At 43.7% G+C, this 19,229-nt stretch overlaps 1 non-coding gene across 1 annotated transcript; it reads right to left on the bottom strand.

Annotated features, from left to right (window-relative positions):
* Positions 1-1,765: 1,765 nt before the first annotated feature.
* Positions 1,766-1,840, bottom strand: Trnas-cga (transfer RNA serine (anticodon CGA)). Its single transcript has one exon. It is a non-coding gene; the product is annotated as a tRNA-Ser (tRNA).
* Positions 1,841-19,229: the final 17,389 nt, after the last annotated feature.

Below are 19,229 nucleotides of genomic sequence, written 5' to 3'. Positions count from 1 at the left end.
TGCTGCCCCTCTTCAGGAACCACACGTTTGTCTGGCCTCTCAACAGATACCCCTCCGTTGTGGTTGTACCTACGGTACGGCTATCTGTATCGCTGAGGCACGCAAGCCTCCCCACCAACGGCAAGGTCCATGGTTCATGGGGGGGGGGGGGGGTCAGGGATGATGGAGAAGGATAAATGTATCAATTTGAGGTAACAGTTCCTGTACCGGAAACGAACGAGTCGAAAGTTACAAGTCAAAACCATTCTCATACGTTAACATTGTAATACACGTACCGGTACTGTAGTTGCTAAGATAGTAGAGTAGGGGTACTAGTATGGAAAAAAAACAAGGAAAAAGTGTAGTAAACCTTATGAGCTATGAGCACTTGTTCAATAGAAGAAATGTGTTTCACACTAGCGAAGACGATCAAGTGCTCATAGCCTCTCAGGTGTGCATTTTAGAGCCCTTGTTTACTAGACTTTTTTTAATTTTGTCCCGTACTACCACCTCTGAAAGTTGCATACCCTACGTTCTTAGCGACAGTAACACTACCTGTATTCCATTGTCAGAGGTATCAGAACGATTTTCGGTTGTAACTTTCAGACTCGTGCATTTCCTAACCAGGGTAGCTTACCTCAAATTCATACATTTATCCGTCTCAATCGTCCCTGAAAGTTTGTAACTTGATGACGGAACCATCCTTATATTACGCACTTTTTCAGCAGCCGGCGCCTCTGTGGCGTCGTTAGATGACGTTTCCGCACTTGGGTTCCAATAGAAAACGTGATCTACTAATTGCCCACTACAACCTCTAGAAGTGTGTGACATGAACTGTGAAACATCCTGTATGTATTTGAAACTTCCTGGCAGATTAAAACTTGTGCCCGACCGAGACTCGAACTCGGGACCTTTGCCTTTCGCGGGCAAGTGCTCTACCAACTGAGCTACCGAAGCACGACTCACGCCCGGCACTCACAGCTTTACTTCTGCCAGTACCTCGTCTCCTACCTTCCAAACTTTACAGAAGCTCTCCTGCGAAACTTGCAGAACTAGCACTCCTGAAAGAAAGGATAATGCGGAGACATGGCTTAGCCACAGCCTGGGGGATGTTTCCAGAATGAGATTTTCACTCTGCAGCGGAGTGTGCGCTGATTTGAAACTTCCTGGCAGATTAAAACTGTGTGCCCGACCGAGACTCGAACTCGGGACCTTTGCCTTTCGCGGGCAAGTGCTCTACCAACTGAGCTACCGAAGCACGACTCACGCCCGGCACTCACAGCTTTACTTCTGCCAGTACCTCGTCTCCTACCTTCCAAACTTTACAGAAGCTCTCCTGCGAAACTTGCAGAACTAGCACTCCTGAAAGAAAGGATAATGCGGAGACATGGCTTAGCCACAGCCTGGGGGATGTTTCCAGAATGAGATTTTCACTCTGCAGCGGAGTGTGCGCTGATTTGAAACTTCCTGGCAGATTAAAACTGTGTGCCCGACCGAGACTCGAACTCGGGACCTTTGCCTTTCGCGGGCAAGTGCTCTACCAACTGAGCTACCGAAGCACGACTCACGCCCGGCACTCACAGCTGTACTTCTGCCAGTACCTCGTCTCCTACCTTCCAAACTTTACAGAAGCTCTCCTGCGAAACTTGCAGAACTAGCACTCCTGAAAGAAAGGATATTGCGGAGACATGGCTTAGCCACAGCCTGGGGGATGTTTCCAGAATGAGATATTCACTCTGCAGCGGAGTGTGCGCTGATTTGAAACTTCCTGGCAGATTAAAACTGTGTGCCCGGCCGAGACTCGAACTCGGGACCTTTGCCTTTCGCGGGCAAGTGCTCTACCAACTGAGCTACCGAAGCACGACTCACGCCCGGCACTCACAGCTTTACTTCTGCCAGTACCTCGTCTCCTACCTTCCAAACTTTACAGAAGCTCTCCTGCGAAACTCTGGATCCTGTATGTACATATTTATATTTGTGATGTCTGTTCTTCCAGACATGCCCGAAAGAACAGACACCATTTTGTATGATTCAGCAGCAATGTACACAGGATGAAAGAGAGACGTTTTGCTTTCAGCTGCATATTGTTCTAGAGCAGCAGAGCATCTGGGTTTGAGTCTCAGTCCATCACAAATTTTCACATTTCGGCGTTGCATTAAATACAATGCCCATATGCAGCCGAGATCTGTACACATATGCACCTTGACGGCAAAACGATATCTTCTGCGCAGATAGACTCACTCGTCTGAACCCTTGTGGGACTCAGCTGAATAGGTTTGGGCAAACAGGGAGTAATGGACAGAAAAAATTTTGTGATGAGCTGCATATGGGAATTTGGTCTGAATGAGAGTTGTGTTCGGATGATCGAGGTGCTCAGCTTGCCTTTGGAAATGTAGTGGTGTGGACATGCTACTTGTGTTCCACGCATGGAGCGAGTGCTCACCTACACTTAATTTCTTTCGGTCTCTGCTTGCACGCCACCTTATCTTACGCGATAACATGACGAATAAGTACTGCAAATCAAACCTCAGGTTTACATCTGCTGTGGCTATGTCCAACCCAGTGCCCTCAAGATAGGACGATTTTTATTTGAATACGCAAAGATCCTGGCAGCCAACATTACAGGCATTCATCTCTCGATCGTGAGTAGCACAGTCTATGTCAAGGTCATTAACGACGCTGCTTGTGACCACGTCATCAAGAAAACGAGTCGCAGCATCCGATTTTGCTACATGGATGGCAACGTGGGTAACGTCAGTGTGGCCCACACAGACTTAGGCATAAGAACCATCTGTATATTGGAGTTACCTTTTGAATTACTAGCCGAGGAAGTTGTGGTGCTCTCTCCATATGGTACAGTACACAACCACGTTGTGGAGAAATGGATGCGATTCAAGACTTGCCTCATCCTGAACAGAGTCGAGAAGGTCCAGATCGGCCTGCACAGCCATATGCCTTAATATCTCGAAACCGGTGGGTAGTACGCCATTATTATGTACGACAACCAACCCAGGACATGCTCTGAGTACAGCAAACAGGGACATCTGCGGTCCGAATGAATACAGCACAGAATTACACAACTCCCACCCACAGACATAGCGATCACGTCGACACTGACCATAATGCCAGTGACATACGTCGTCATTCTTATATCTCCCACCACCTCATAGCGCTGCACAGACGAAGATTCAGTTACCACTTGCGATGCTCTGGGCATCAGATCTCGTCATCTCTTCGTTGTAAGAGGTGAGGCTAGACACACTCTCCGAACATTAGGGATACACTTCCTACAAATCCACATATTATCCAGTCGGTTGTGCTATGTGTGCGACGGCCTTCCTGTATCCTACGTGACTCTATTCTCCTCAACCAGGGGAATGGCTCTCACAACTTTAGGAACACATCGTTAACATATACGCCCCTTCAGGCACAACTCAGTGCCATGAGCGATCAAAATTTTACTCTGAGGACATTACCCGTCTTTTCCTGTAGAGGTACGACCACTGCATCGTCGGGGGTGACGTCAACTGTGTGCTGCATCCCAAAGACCATGTACCACACTACATTCCGTGTCAAGAAGTCTGTAAGGTGGTGCACGCCCGACGACTCACTGATATGTGGGAAAAGGTGCATGGTGACTGTCCCGGTCACACCTTTCTCACCACCCACTCAGCCAGTCGTCTCAACCGGCTATGTATCTCCTCCGAACTCCGAAATCCGGATGGGTGTGTAGGATGCCGTGTGGTGGCCACTCACTTTCTCGGATCATAGCGCTATGATCTGCGCAATGATCCTCGTTTGGGCCCAAGTTCTCTTTGTCAGGATGTTGACCAACACCGACTGACGTGTGCAAGGTACTACGAAGTATTGCAATTGGTGACAGGCATTCTACCATGTTATCTTTGCACTTCGCCCGTAGTTGTTGAATCACGGATGCTTAACTATACAGTGGGCTCTCACTTCCCACCCACCAAATACAACGCTCTCACATGATTTAAGGATATGTCCGTTGCTTATCTCATCCAGAATGATGAGGAAACGAAACTTTGTTACTGGCAGACGTGCAGGAGACCCACAATCCCGTCGAATGTACACCGCGATACCAAAGCTGCTTCGCCAACTACCTGAGAGGTTTCTTTCCGCCCCTCCCCCCCCCCCCCCTCCGCCTCGCTCTCTGTCAGTTGAGCCGTGACAAGTTCGTAGCAGGTCTTTACGTAACGGACCAAGGCCAGGGAAGCAACCTCATAACTGGCGAAGTACAACATCCTCCGCAGATGGGAGGACTGCACCCCCATTTTGTTCTTGTATCACAAATTTCTTTTTCTGGTTACGTAGTGTAACATCACAGGACGCGCACACAGTGTGTAGCCCAGCTCTTTAGTTCCATACCATGACACTGATTTCTGAAGAAAAGAAAAAGAACCATACCAGCACCTCTTACTGTATTCCGGTATATCCGGCAATATCCTTTACTAGCTGATTAACGCGGCTCGCTAACGGGTGAGAGGGACACCGTGGCCAGGCCTCGGGTTTCGACCGCTACCCAGCTTGCCCCCCAAACCCTGTGGCTTTGTTCCTTTTTGTAGAAAAAAAAGTGGTTAGCTTTCAAGCTCCGCAATCGGCGGGTAACTGGATCGAGTTGCGCTCATTTTCCTTGTTTCGTTTTTAAATGAATGTACAGAGGTATCGCATATTTAAAAAAGGAAAAAAAAGAAATAAAAAGACGTAAAAAAAAGCCGGTCAAAGTTTTAGACTATCACACCTCTGATGCGTGTTCGATTCTTGGGAGTGGAATTGGTTTTCATTCGGTAGTTATTTCGGTGTAGTTGATGATATGGTAATAATTGGAATATTTTTCTTTGCCTTTGTCTTAAGTAAAACTTCGTGAGGTGTGATAAATAATAAAAAAGAAAGAAAGCAAAAAGAAAAGAGGGCTGTTAAAGCGAACGTCCTGCAGAAGCAGAGCATCCACTTTCGAGTCCCGGTCCGGCTCCAATTTTCATATGGCGCCGTTGCATTTTAATGCAATGCTCATATGCAGCTCAGATCTTAATATTTCTCTTTTTTTCTGTATATACGGTTACTGAATCAAAATGGTGTCTCTTCTTTCAGATATGTCCATACGAACAGACACCACACTTATAAATATGTAATACGCTGAAAGCAGTAGAGGGCTTTTTCTATTTGGGCAGAAAAATAACTGTTGATAGCTGAAAGTGAAGAATGTATAAATTGGAAACTGGTAATTGTAGTTTCACCAGAGGCGCCGAATGTTTAAGATCACTTGACTGGAATGAATAATATAATATAATAAAAGGTGTATAACAAATGTCACAAATGACGTAGAATTATATCAGGTGATCCTTATTGAATTGGATTAGGTAATGACTCATTAACAGAAGTAGTAGTGTTTTGCTATTTGAGCAGCAATATAATTCACTGTAGTAAAAGTGAAGGGAGTACAAACAGCAGAGAAGCATCAGTAATAAATGTTTTTTCTGAAAAAAGAGAAATATTGTAACATTGAATAGAAAGCTCAAAATTTGGAAGTATTTTCTAAAAGTATCTGTTTGAAATGCAGCAATGTGTACAGTGTAATGACGGATGATAAACAGTACAGGCAAGTACATAATAGAAGTTCTTGGAAGGTGGTGCTGTGGAAGAATGCTAAAGATTAGGTGGGTATCTAGAGTGATTAAGGAAGAGGTACTGAACTGAATCGGGGAGAACAGAGCCTTACGATAAAATTTCACCTGCAGAAGGGATTAATGTAGTTTATAGAACACGACCTGAGGCTTCAGGGAAGTTAATTTGGTAACGGACAGCAGTGCGTAAGGTAACGATTATGGTGAGAGATAATGGCTATATATAAGTTAGCAGGTTGAAGAGCATGTAAGTTGCTTTAGTTATGTCGAGATGAAGATTATATCACTTTTCGAATTGAGGGCCACCGTATAACTAGCTTCATGATATTTCAGTCTCTAGAACCACTTTTTGTCAAATACTACAATTTTTGGACTTTCAGTCGCTTTACTTCTTATTTGACCAGTTTTTTTTATCATAGTACGGTCTGTATACTAATTCGAAAGACATTATGTAAGTAAATGAAAATATAGTGAGTCACTAAGCGAATGCTTCTCTGTTACGGTAAACTCAGTAGTCTGTTTGCCTGCAGATGTTTGGAACCCAGAGTGGCCCACGGTGCTGAACCAACAGCGCTGGCCGCCGGCACGCTAGAGAGCCGGCCTGTGCTTCTGGTGTTCCCCACTCGGCCACTCGAGCTTAACAGCCAGGCATGCGCCGCTCTGGTCGGATCAGCGTAGGCCCCATTCCAGTAATGCCCTGATTATTCCTCTAGTAGCGATATTCAGAAGATGGTCCTCGAAGGGATTCCGCATCGCGAAATGGACGTGAGAGCGGGTGCGTTCAGAATTAATGTGAAACCTCAGACGGTTTGATTACTGGCGAACAGGGGGCCACGCTGAAGCCATTCATCTGCATAACCTCTCTGACACGTTCCGTTCGGGCTCGAATTTTCCCTTTACTTATAATTATAATATGAGCAATGTGAGATAAAACTTTTGTGACACTGCGCGAGCACGAATTTTCCCAATTTTTACACACTGTCACTCGTCTTTATCAGTCAGTTTTCATGCGCTTGTAGATACCGGCCTCTTGCAGGCTTCTCCATACGCCACTATATTCACTTTTCGTATCCACGTTTTTCCTACTTTTCTCCATATGTTGTCAATCCATCTTGCGTTAAACCATCCTATAGGCGTTTTCTTATCATAATGAATAAAATAAAAAATTTCCTTCGTCCGTTTTCCATCATTCGTTTCACCATATGTCCGACCCATCGTCATTTCTGTTCACTAATAGTCACTATCAGCTCCTAGCTTCTTATGTTTTCTCTTAGTCATTTCTTGGGTTTTATATCCCTTTTTTGTTACGCCCAATATGTAACTTTCCATTTCTTTTTGGGCAACCCTCAGTGCCTGGACTATCTGAGCATTTAACGTCTATGTTCCGTAAGTAAGTTCTGGCAGTGTACACTACTTGTAAAGTAATTCGAAAGAACGCAAATGAATCTATTGTGTGCAAAGGTATTAATAATCAAAGTTGAATGACATTTATTTCTTTGAACAAGTACACTGACGAAACACTTAAAGTTGAACACATCAAAATGCTTACAAAAATCACTTGTAATTAGAATGCCAACTTGAAAAATTTTAGGTATCAACATTTTTGAACTACTAAAACAACTGAGTTCAGTCACATTTGCACTTAGAATTGCTGACAACCTTGGCGAGCGAGAAATGAGTAAGTTAAAATTTTTTACCAACTTTCCTTCAATAATGTCGTATAGTATGATGTTCTGGGAGTATCTCATCTTAAGGAAAGAAAATTTTCGTTGCTGAAAAAGGTATTGTAAGAGTAAAACGTGGTGCTCACTCACGATCTTCTTGTAGACACCTATTTGAAGTGTTAGGCACTCAGACCACTGCTTCAAAATACATGTATTTTCTCAAAAAGGTTTTTCTGAGTACAATCCATTACAGTTGAAGAGGAACAAAGATTTACACAATAACCAGAACAGAATGAAAAATGAGGTTCATTACTTCACATTAAGGTTAGCTTTAACGTACAGGAGACCGCACAATGCCGCCACCAAAATTTTTGTATCATTTACACAATGATATGAAATTCTGACAGGCAGAAAAAATATATTTAAAGAAAAGTGAGAAAATTTCTCCTTGACAACTGATTCTACTATTCTGCAACTTGTTCTACTATTCATGTAATATCTTAAAGGTGATGAGTAGGAATTTTTAATTTCCACCTGTACAGGCTATAAAAATAACCTGTAAACGGTCAGCACGTATCCACAATTATTTACAAATTTTTAATATGAATGTAAAATGTTTCGTTCCACATTATTACGATTAATCGTACAAGTGATCAATGTAACTTGAAACTAACTAACTAAAATTTATGGAAAAATCTATTTGTACAGTCTGCACATTATAAGTTATGAAAGTAATACATTACTGGGTTGCTATCAAGTATAAACGTTTTACTTAAAATTCAGTTTACATCCTGCTAAACTAACATAAACGTAACAAGGCTTTGATTGCAACACGATGTTATAGCAAAAAAAGAAAGTTTAAGGATCGTAAAAAAGGGCTGAAAAGGAACACAGACAGACACAGAAATATAGCACTCAGCGATTTGTACAGGACGTGAGCTACCTTATATGCCAGCCGTTGTGACCGAGCGGTTCTAGGCGCTTCAGTCCAGAACCACGCTGCTGCTACGGTCGCAGGTTCGAATCCTGCCTCGGGCATGGATGTGTGTGCTGTCCTCAGTTTAGTCAGTTTTAAGTAGTTCTAAGCCTAGGGGACTGATGACCTCAGATGCTGAATCCCATAGTGCTCAGAGCTAGAGAGCTACCTTATTTTCCTACATAGCAGACTGGGAGGAACATGTGGCAGCAGCATGACAGCACCCCAGCACGTAGTACAGGTTTTACGACAGCCTGTTTTCACCGATAACTTCCAAATCGATGGACTGGGCAAAGGGGACCTGTATCTTGGCCGCTCAGCTTAACAACTTTGACCTCCTAGACCCTTAAATTCATTTTTTTCTGTTGCGAGAGCTAAAAAGCATAGTCTGTAAGAACCTACCAACTGTACACACCATGATGTGAAACGACGTATTACTATTGCTTGTGCTCCAATTTCTGATGAAATGCTGGAACTGGTGCATGTCTTGACGTTGCAGTCTGGAAGCTTATACAGAAGTCGATGAGTGGTGGTCATTTTGAGCAGCGCTTTCGAAGCTCAATTCTCTTCCTTCTTTCACATACATTGTGGGCACAAAAGTCATGGAATACCTCCTAATGTCGTGTCGGACTTTGTTTTGCCTGGCATAGCGCAACAGCTCGACGTGGCGTGGAATCAACAAGTCTTTGGAAGTCCCCGGCAGAAATAATGAGCCATGCTGCCTCTACAGCCATCCACAATTGCGTAAGTGTTGCCGGTGCAGAATGTTGTGCACGTAATGATCCTTAGATTATATCTCAGAAATCTTCGCTCGGATTCATTTCGGGTGATTCGAGTGGCCAAAATCATTCGTTCGAATCATCCAAACTGTTCTTCAAACCAGCTGCGAGCAAATGTGGCCCGGTGACATGATATCGTTGTTTGGAAACATGCAGCCTATGAATGGCTGCAGATGGTCTCCAAATACACGAACATAACCATTTCTAGTCAATGATCGGTTCTTTGGGACCTGAGGACCCAACCAACTTCATGTAGACGCAGTCCACACCATTATGGAGCCAACACCAGCTTTCATAATGCCTTGTGGGTGGCTGCGATGGGTAGCCGAGCGCTCTGAGACGTCTGTCATGGTCAGTGCGCCCCCCCCCCCCCGTCGGAGGTTCGAGTCCTCCTTCGGGCATGGCTGTGTGTGTCGTCCTTATCGTAAGTTAGTTTAAGTTAGATTAAATAGTGTGTAAGATTAGGGATCGATGGCCTCAGCAGTTTGGTCCCATAAGACTTTACCACAAATTAAATCACTTTATTGAACGCTCCTCGTACACAGAGAAGGACAGCATGAATTGTTACAGGTTTAATTGATCCGTGGGAGAATGTCGCAGAGATGTTGAAGCAACTGAACTGGTAGAGTCCTGAAGATAGTTGTAAATCATCCAGATAAAGCCTGCTTACTAATTTCCGAGAACCGGCTTTAAACGATGACTCTAATGTACTACAACCCCCCTACATATCGCTCCCCTAGGCATCGCGAGAAGCAGATTAGATTAATTACAGCACGGAGGCGTTTAAGCAGTCTTTCCTCCCGCGCTCCATACGTGAATGGCACAGGAAAAATACCTAATAACTGTTACAATGAAACGTACCCTCTGCCATGCACTTCACAGTGATGTATCCTCTGCCACGCACTTCGCAGTGATTTGCAGAGTAGCGGTGCAGATGTAGATGTAGAGGTTTTTCTTAGCGAGCACGGAAAAAAGTAATGCAACATTAACAAGATAATCATAGAAAGACATGCTTGGAGGAAGGCAGAGTTCATTTCTTGTGCCATTTCGCTAGCAGGACGAGTTTTTCTGGCTCATTTAATAGCCCTAATGAGAGCAACACGTGCCGCGCAACTTGTAGACGTGTAGTGGCAGTAGTTCGATGCGATAGGAACGGCCCGGCAACTCTGTACGTGCGACAAATATAACAAAAAAATGGTTCCAATGGCTCTGAGCACTATGCGATTTAACTTCTGAGGTCATCAGTCGCCTAGAACTTAGAACTAATTAAACCTAACTAACCTAAGGACATCACACACATCCATGCCCGAGACAGGATTCGAACCTGCGACCGTAGCGGTCACGCGGTTCCAGACTGAAGCGCCTTTAACCGCACGGCCACACCGGCCGGCAGACAAATATAACAGTCTGAGACGGTTTCCAACTTCCCACACAAAATGTAAGGACGCGGCTTGTGCACCAACTCGTTGCAACTTTTAAAGAACACTGTGACTTGACATATGTTCATCCTGGAGAGGGCCTCGCAGAAGTTGTGTGTTTCCTGCTGCGTGTGAAAAACGTACTCCTGCACCTCTGATCACCGCAGAAGAACCAGCGGAAGATAGCAGAGGCTGCCGCAAGTCGGCTCGAGTCGTGATACTCCCTAATCTGGTTTTCGTAAACTGATTTCCCAAGGCCGCTCCTGGTAAGTCACGTAAAGATTGAGGAAATGTGGTTCTGGCTATCGGATTTCCTCTTCTGCAATCGATATTAGCTCCTATGTAAGCGCTCAACCGTGCTTTAGTTGTCAAGATCCTACTTTTAAAAATCTTGAATAATGCTGACGGAGCGATTTTACGTGTAGTGACGGAAAGGAACGAGTAATTCACTGAGCAGGAGTTAATCCTCTTTTTTTGCTTTAAGAGGAACACATTTTATGCGTATTTTACGCAAAGAGATATAAAGAAAGATATATTTGTAGCATTAGATAAACCGAACTGATTGGCAACAACCCTATGTTATGCACGGCTGGCTAATATGTAAATTGCTACACCCACTTCACCTTTCAGTGTCAAAGTCTCACGTCAGCAATCAATGGATGGTGAGGAAACTTTTTAAATTACATGCACAGGAGAATGAGTGTGTGTCTACTTTTCTAACGAGTCCAAGCCTCCAGAACGTTTTATTAGAATAATCTTCCACCAGAGATTTCGCAGTTTTTCCATATAGTGCGTTAGTTATGTGGGTTAATAATACAAACGACAGTATTATTTGGCATGGATGCAATTTTTAAACGTTTCTCCTTCTGCTTCTTGCGAGTTCACTGCCATCCCTCATGACATCGTATTCTGTCTTTATTAAAAATATTACGAAAGTGCTGATTACCTGGAGTCCTCGTCCGCAGCTCGTGGTCGTGCGGTAGCGTTCTCGCTTCCCGCGCACGGGTTCGATTCCCGGCGGGGTCAGGGATTTTCCCTGCCTCGTGATGACTGGGTGTTGTGTGACGTCCTTAGGTTAGTTAGGTTTAAGTAGTTCTAAGTTCTAGGGGACTGATGACCATAGATGTTAAGTCCCATAGTGCTCAGAGCCATTTGAACCTGGAGTCCTCTTGCAGACTAAATCAGCCAGTTTAGATACAGACATCATTCGAGTAAAAACAGCTGACGCTGTAATAACCGATATTTAATTGGGCTGGTGAATCAGATTCTGACCTAACACGTACACCAAAGGAAAAGCGGTTTCTGAAATACGAAACCATCTTCTGCAAGTTCTGCCGTATGTAGAATTGGCGTTTGTGTCTGTAGACAGGTGCAGTTCTCGGAACATTTTCTATAGTGCAAAGTATGTGTTTTACACTTAGACCTATCAGGTAAGTACAGCTCCTGAAGTGCAGCACTGTGATGACTACAAAAATTATTAGACCAGTAGTATAGATACGGAGGGTCCAAATTTTAGTCTGCTGTTTAATTTATGCTAGCTGAGTACCCGGCATTGCCTGGGTATGTACTCGGATCTATGCTGTCTTCTATTATTTCAGCTCCTCCTTCCTCCCCTCTCTCGCGATCTCCTCCTTTGCCACCCACTCTGTCCGTCTCCTCCTCCACCATCTCTCTGTCAACTCCTCTACACCCTACTCTACATCTACATCTACATCTACATCCATACTCCGCAAGCCACCTGACGGTGTGTGGCGGAGGGTACCTTGAGTACATCTATCGGTTCTCCCTTCTATTCCAGTCTCGTATTGTTCGTGGAAAGAAGGATTGTCGGTATGCCTCTGTGTGGGCTCTAATCTCTCTGATTTTATCCTCATGGTCTCTTCGCGAGATATATGTAGGAGGGAGCAATATACTGCTTGACTCCTCGGTGAAGGTATTTTCTCGAAACTTCAACAAAAGCCCGTACCGTGCTACTGAGCGTCTCTCCTGCAGAGTCTTCCACTGGAGTTTATCTATCATCTCCGTAATGTTTTCGCGGTTGCTAAATGATCCTCTAACGAAGTGCTCTGCTCTCCGTTGGATCTTCTCTATCTCTTCTATCAACCCTATCTGGTACGGATCCCACACTGCGGAGCAGTATTCAAGCAGTGGGCGAACAAGCGTACTGTAACCTACTTCCTTTGTTTTCGGATTGCATTTCCTTAGGATTCTTCCAGTGAATCTCAGTCTGGCATCTGCTTTACCGACGATCAACTTTATATGATCATTCCATTTTAAATCACTCCTAATGCGTACTCCCAGATAATGTATGTAATTAACTGCTTCCAGTTGCTGACGTGCTATATTGTAGCTAAATGACAAGGGATCTTTCTTTCTATGTATTGGCAGCACATTACACTTGTCTACATTGAGATTCAATTGCCATTCCCTGTACCATGCGCCAATTCGCTGCAGATCCTCCTGCATTTCAGTACAATTTTCCATTGTTACAACCTATCGATATACCACAGCATCATCCGCAAAAACTCTCAGTGAACTTCCGATGTCATCCACAAGGTGATTTATGTATATTGTGAATAGCAACGGTCTTTGTCTGTCTTCTCTTCCCTCTCTCTCTGTCCTTCTGCTCCTTCCCCTTTGTCCATCTCCTGCTCATGCACGCATCCATCTCGTCCTCACATCTCTTAGAGTATCGTATCCTCCCTCATTTAAGTGCATCTTCTCCTTCCTCTCCCTCTGCCTACCTCCTCCATCCCTCATTCCGCCCATGTTCTCCACTGCCCACACTCTGTCAATCTTCTCCTCGTTCTCTCTCTGTCCATCTTCTTCTCCTCTCTTTCTGTCCATCTGCTCCTTCACCCTCTCCCCATCTCCCTCCCCCACTCTCTCTGTGCATCTCTTCCTCCCCCTCTATCTGTCTATCTCCTCCTCTTCCCTACCTGTCCATTTCCGTCTCCCTGTCTCTATATTTCTTTTCCCCCTTACCTGTGTCCTTCTCTTCCTTCTAACCTTTCACTCTATCTCCTCCTCCACAGTCCCCTCCCTTGTCTCTTCATGTTATTACTCCCACCTCCGGATGGGGTTGCACGTTCTTAGCCCCATATTACCCCCACAGAATATGTTTCAGGTTAATACGTAATATGTGTACCAAGTTAGAAATCGATCCAGGATTAAACAGGAGCTTTTCTACCTTTGCCTTTGCCGACCTATGCACATGTCACATATGTTTCAAATATATTTATCATGTGTCACACGTACTGGTACACATATTTCATCTTATCTCTGTCGAATTTCGCCCTGCCGTTTCTTTTTCACGCAGTTCAGTGTTTTGAAGTCGTATCTCTGAACTATGTGTCATAAAATGGAATAATTTTGCTCGTACATCCAGTAGTATATGTGGATACTTTCTGCGAAATGTTTTAGAAATATAGTTAGTAGTAAGGAAGTAATAAATTAAAAGGTCATGTCTGATGCGGCAGTTTTACAGCATGAACAGTGGAAATGTAGTGAGCAATAAAATTTATCCTTTCATCCTTTCTTGTGGGGGGGGGGGGGGGGTGTCAGAGAGAAGGATTTGAAATTACTTTTATGTATAAAGTTGGTTCCAAGTCATTAAGCGCACTTATCCTCAGACACTGGAATACAGTTTGACTATTTGCATGAAGTGATCTACTCTTCTTTTTCACATCAAACCCTTTGCGAGATAGGTGGTTCTTACTCCCCCTCCCCCATCCTCACCCCTCTGGGGTGTCATTCCAGACGTTGAGTTATATGTGTGTAAAGTTCCTCTGAAATCGATCAAGTACTTTAGGAGGTGACGTGGGAAATAAGAGTTAATGCTGAAAATTAATGCCTCCGATTTTGTATATGAAATCTCTAAAGGGCTTTTTAATAAAACAAACGTTATAAACATTTTACGTCCCTTTTCTTCATGTCTACATATTCACCCGACGACGAACAGATTTCTCTCAGCGCCGGATCAGTTTGTTGATACCGTCAATGTAGAGTGTTAAACTTAGTTGAAACTACAACCATATATTTACTTGCACTGCTTCATCACTATCAAAGTGAAGTCTTCAAAGATGTTCTCTAAGTTTTGGAAACACACGAAAATCGGATGGGGCCAAGTACGAGGTGCATTAAAGTTCTAAGGCCTCAGATTTTTTTTCTCTGGACTGGAAAGAGATAGAAACATGCGCATTGTTTTAAAATGAGGCCGCGTTCATTGTCAATACGTCCCAGAGATGGTAGCACCGTACGGCAGATGGAATTTTACCGCCAGCGGCGAGAATGAGAACTGTTTTAAATACTTAAAATGGCGACGTTTTCCTTACTTGGACAGCGTGCAATCATTCGTTTTCTGAATTTGCGTGGTGTGAAACAAATTTAAATTCATCGACAGTTGAAGGAGACATGTTGTGATGGAGTTATGGATTTGTCGAAAGTGCGTTCGTGGGTGTGACAATTTAATGAAGGCAGAACAATGTGTGACAACAAACCGAAACAACCTCGGGCTCGCACAAGCCAGTCTGACGACATGATCGAGAAAGTGGAGGGAATTGTTTTGGGGGATCGCCGAATGACTGTTGAACAGATCGCCTCCAGAGTTGGCATTTCTGTGGGTTCTGTGCACACAATCCTGCATGACGACCTGAAAATGCGAATAGTGTCATCCAGGTGGGTGCCACGAATGCTGACAGACGACCACATGGCTGCCCGTGTGGCATGTTGCCAAGCAATGTTGACGCGCAACGACAGCATGAATGGGACTTTCTTTTCGTCGGTTCTGACAATGGGTGAAACGTGGATGCCATTTTTCAATCCAGAAACAAAGCGCCAGTCAGCTTAATGGAAGCACACAGATTCACCGCCACCAAAAGAATTTCGGGTAACCGCCAGTGCTGAAAAAATGATGGTTTCCATGTTCTATGACAGCGAGGGCGTAATCCTTACCCATTGCGTTCCAAAGGGCACTACGGTAACAGGTGCATCCTACGAAAATGTTTTGAAGAACAAATTCCTTACTGCACTGCAACAAAAACGTCCGGGAAGGTCTGCGCGTGTGCTGTTTCACCAAGACAACGCACCCGCATATCGAGCTAACGTTACGGAACAGTTTCTTCGTGATAACAACTTTGAAGTGATTCCTCATGCTCCCTACTCACCCGACCTGGCTCCTAGTGACTTTCGGCTTTTTCCGACAATGAAAGCCACACATTCACCAGCCGTGCTGCTATTGCCTCAGCGATTTTCCAGTGGTCAAAACAGACTCCTAAAGAAGCCTTCGCCACTGCCATGGAATTATGGCGTCAGCGTTGTGAAAAATGTGTACGTCTGCAGGGCGATTACGTCGAGAAGTAACGCCAGTTTCATCGATTTCGGGTGAGTAGTTAATTAGAAAAAAAAAATCGGAGGCCTTAGAACTTCAATGCACCTCGCAGGGGCTGTAAAGAGGATGTCCCATGACAGTGATCCCAAAGCAACGTCGGATTGTACCAGGTGTCGCATCGCATCGTGTGTGATCTAGCATTGTCATGCTCAAGTAGAGGGTACTCCATGTGTGGACGAACTCTTCGGATTCGAAACTAGTTTACAGGACGCTGTTCCTCACGCACCGACATAGTTGCGTTAAACACCTCAATGTTTATCGACACTATTCGGAACCCTCTAGCGGCAGCGAGTTGCAAATATGTTGACATGCAAAATAAAAATGTAGAATGTTAATAACATTTGTCTCGTTTAAAAATATCTGAGTGAGTGTTTTCGCTTGAAAAGTTTTGTGGCACTAGTTTTCAGCACGTCCTCGTACATACATACATACACTTTTATAATATGTACGGATATTGTATTCTTTTGAATTATATCAACTCATTTATGATACCGAAGGAGTAAATAAAGTGAATAGCCCAGTGATGAATCACCACTGTCCTACAGCTGTGTGTGCACCGTCGCAGTACACTCCTACCATTTTAAAGTTATGGAAAGTGTGTTAGACAGAGGACTCTATTTCCTCTCCGTAACATAAATTCAATTTCCACTCTGATATTGGCCCTCCACCAGTCTCTCCTACATCAGGCAAATTAATTCAGAATTCTTCTAATTCTTCGGCATGTAGGATTACAGATTTACTAATCGAGGCTATTCTCTCTACAAAGATTGTCTTTCACATTGATTAATAAATCGTTTTATGTCTTTTTCTGGAAAACAGTTGCTCATTGGTTGGAATAATTAAATTAAAGCAGTTATAGTAATTATTGTTTGCCACAGCCCCCCATATAATGGATAGATCACCAGAAAAAGTGTTGCATCCGGAATGGCTAGGATTCTTCAGAAACATAGGTAACGTCAAAAGTGCTCCAGAAATGTGTGAAAGGATCACACTAGTTTTGTATGTACATAAACTATCTGTCAGATAGTGGGGCAGTAACCCAAGACTATTTTCTATGTGGGAAAGTGTCGCTGAACAGGACAATTACAGTGTACAACGTTTTGAGAAGTGAGGATTATTTTTCTGTTAGAATAGCTCTTTTAGTTTCATGAATAGGTACGTTGCCAAATGTATTTGCCATTTCATCATCTTAGTAAAATGGAATTTTAAAATACGAGAGCCTTTATTATGATTCATTATATTACTTGCTAAAATTTTTTACCTTTTGCTGTAATGGTAATAGTAATGTATCTTTCAGACTATTTATCTTACACAATTGTCCGATTATCTTTATATAATTTAGTTATGTAATACATTGTGTTTCGTATTTTGTAATGAAGTCAGCAGATACCCTGTTTCTATTGGTATGTGACATAATAATATTTGGTGATGTGTGCTTTTGCATGAAACCAATAAAAATATTATCAAGTGTCATCTAATGACTATAGGGAGATTCAGAATCAATTACACAGAATTTCTGCTTTGTCGTTGCTTCATACGTGTATGATAATATAATGTAGATAGTTAGCAGAAACATCATTTCCGTTGTAAAGTGTTAATGTTGTATCAGTTCGTTCAGGCACGTTGCTTAAGTATCTATGTGGAAAGGCAGGAAACGACATGAAATGGAAATATGACATAAGGTCGGTTTTTGTCGACTGTAGTTCAGTAGGAGGATTCTGGGAAAGTGCTGCACACCCTTAAAGAAGATGGAGTACACAATGCTTGTGCAATCCATTGTATAACTCGATTGTTTGGAATATCCACAAGATCAGGTTAAAGGATGACATCGAAAGAATTTTGAGACGCTTTGCTATATTTCTTACCGATCGGTTCGGCGAATATGACAATGTTATGGAAATATTCTGTGCGCTTAGATGTAATTCCTAGGAGGGAAGAAAACGATCTTGTCGCTACTTACTATTGAGGAAGTTCCAAGAACAATCATTTGTGACTGCAGAACGATTTTACCGTCTTTGTCAGAGACAAAGAAACAACCGTTTTCTCCTAGATACATTTACGAGTAGAACGGGAAGGGGATTGAAATGATCGTATGGCATTGATGCCCTGTGGAAGCTAGGCCGTCGAGTTGCAAGTCTTTTCAGTTGACGCCACACTGGGCGACTTGCGTGCCGATGATGAGATAGTGATGAGAACAACACGATACTAGGTCCCTAAGTGGAGAAAATCTCTAACCCGGTTGGGAGTCGAACCTCGGCCAGCTGCATGGCAGGCAAACGTACTGATCACTCAGCTAAGGGGCAGAGAAGGGAAATGACTAACAATGGTACCAAGTACCGTCAGTCATGCACTCTGACTTAGGGAGTACTCAGTCATAAGCCAAAACCTTATGATCATTTCGTTAATAGCATGTTGGGGGTAGATATACTGTACCAGTTCTGACGCCGAGTGCATTGTAGCCAGATATCCACTTCACGTGTGAGGTCACTGATGATGTCATACATGGCTTCCAGATTTCTCCTAATGGGCGAATTGCCCTGTGTGTAAAATCTTGGGAAATTCAAATAAACGGTATGAAATTCAACACTTAAAATGTCACTGTGGAATTAGAGCTGTTGTCCTAAGTATAAACTGGCGAAAATTCAAGCTAGTGCATTGTCCCGTTGGTGTGAGAGTCAAGGACAGACTCTATGACCTCAGAATCCTAGATGGCTGACTTAGAATACCTGGACAGTCTGCATTGTTCCCAGACTTCCAGGGTACTCCCCCCCCCCCCCCACACACACCCACCCAATCCCTCAGGCCAGTTTGAGCTCGCTAGGGACGCTGTCCAAAATCAGGACGAAAGGTGTACGATTCTACCACACGACCAAGCCTGACTGATAGCCAGAAGATGTTCCTAGCTGCCCACTCTAAGCCTGTTGGCTATTTACAGGATGCATAAATGTGTTTTTTTCACCTAATCTTAGTAACCAGTCTGAACATGCCTGCTAACATACTTTCAGCGAGACGAAAAACCACTTAACATGTTTCCCCAAACCCATTATACATTCTGAGCTGTATGGCTATTTATAGTAGCCAAGTCACTTACAGAAATCAAGATGACCACTGAGTTTTTTCCCAAAGTCACACATACAGCTCATCCTACATTACAGTCCAGTTTCCCGAAGTTCGAATCTGTCAACTTGAGCTATACTGGCGAAGGATAGGGGTATTTATGCTTTTATTTTAAACAAACACTGCACTAGGGAAGAGGCATCCACCTTCTGCTCCACCTTGCCCTCCCCTCCTGCCACCATTGCCCCTGCCACCTCAACCCTCTGTGACACTCCACAGTAGTAGACTATAGCTGCACACATGCCTTGCCGCACCACAGCAG

The sequence above is a fragment of the Schistocerca cancellata genome, chromosome 4 (assembly GCF_023864275.1).
Source record: "Schistocerca cancellata isolate TAMUIC-IGC-003103 chromosome 4, iqSchCanc2.1, whole genome shotgun sequence".
In the NCBI taxonomy this organism is placed as follows: domain Eukaryota; kingdom Metazoa; phylum Arthropoda; class Insecta; order Orthoptera; family Acrididae; genus Schistocerca; species Schistocerca cancellata.
The sequence above is the reverse complement of the archived record's forward strand: the minus strand, read 5'-3'. Positions and strand labels throughout refer to the sequence as shown.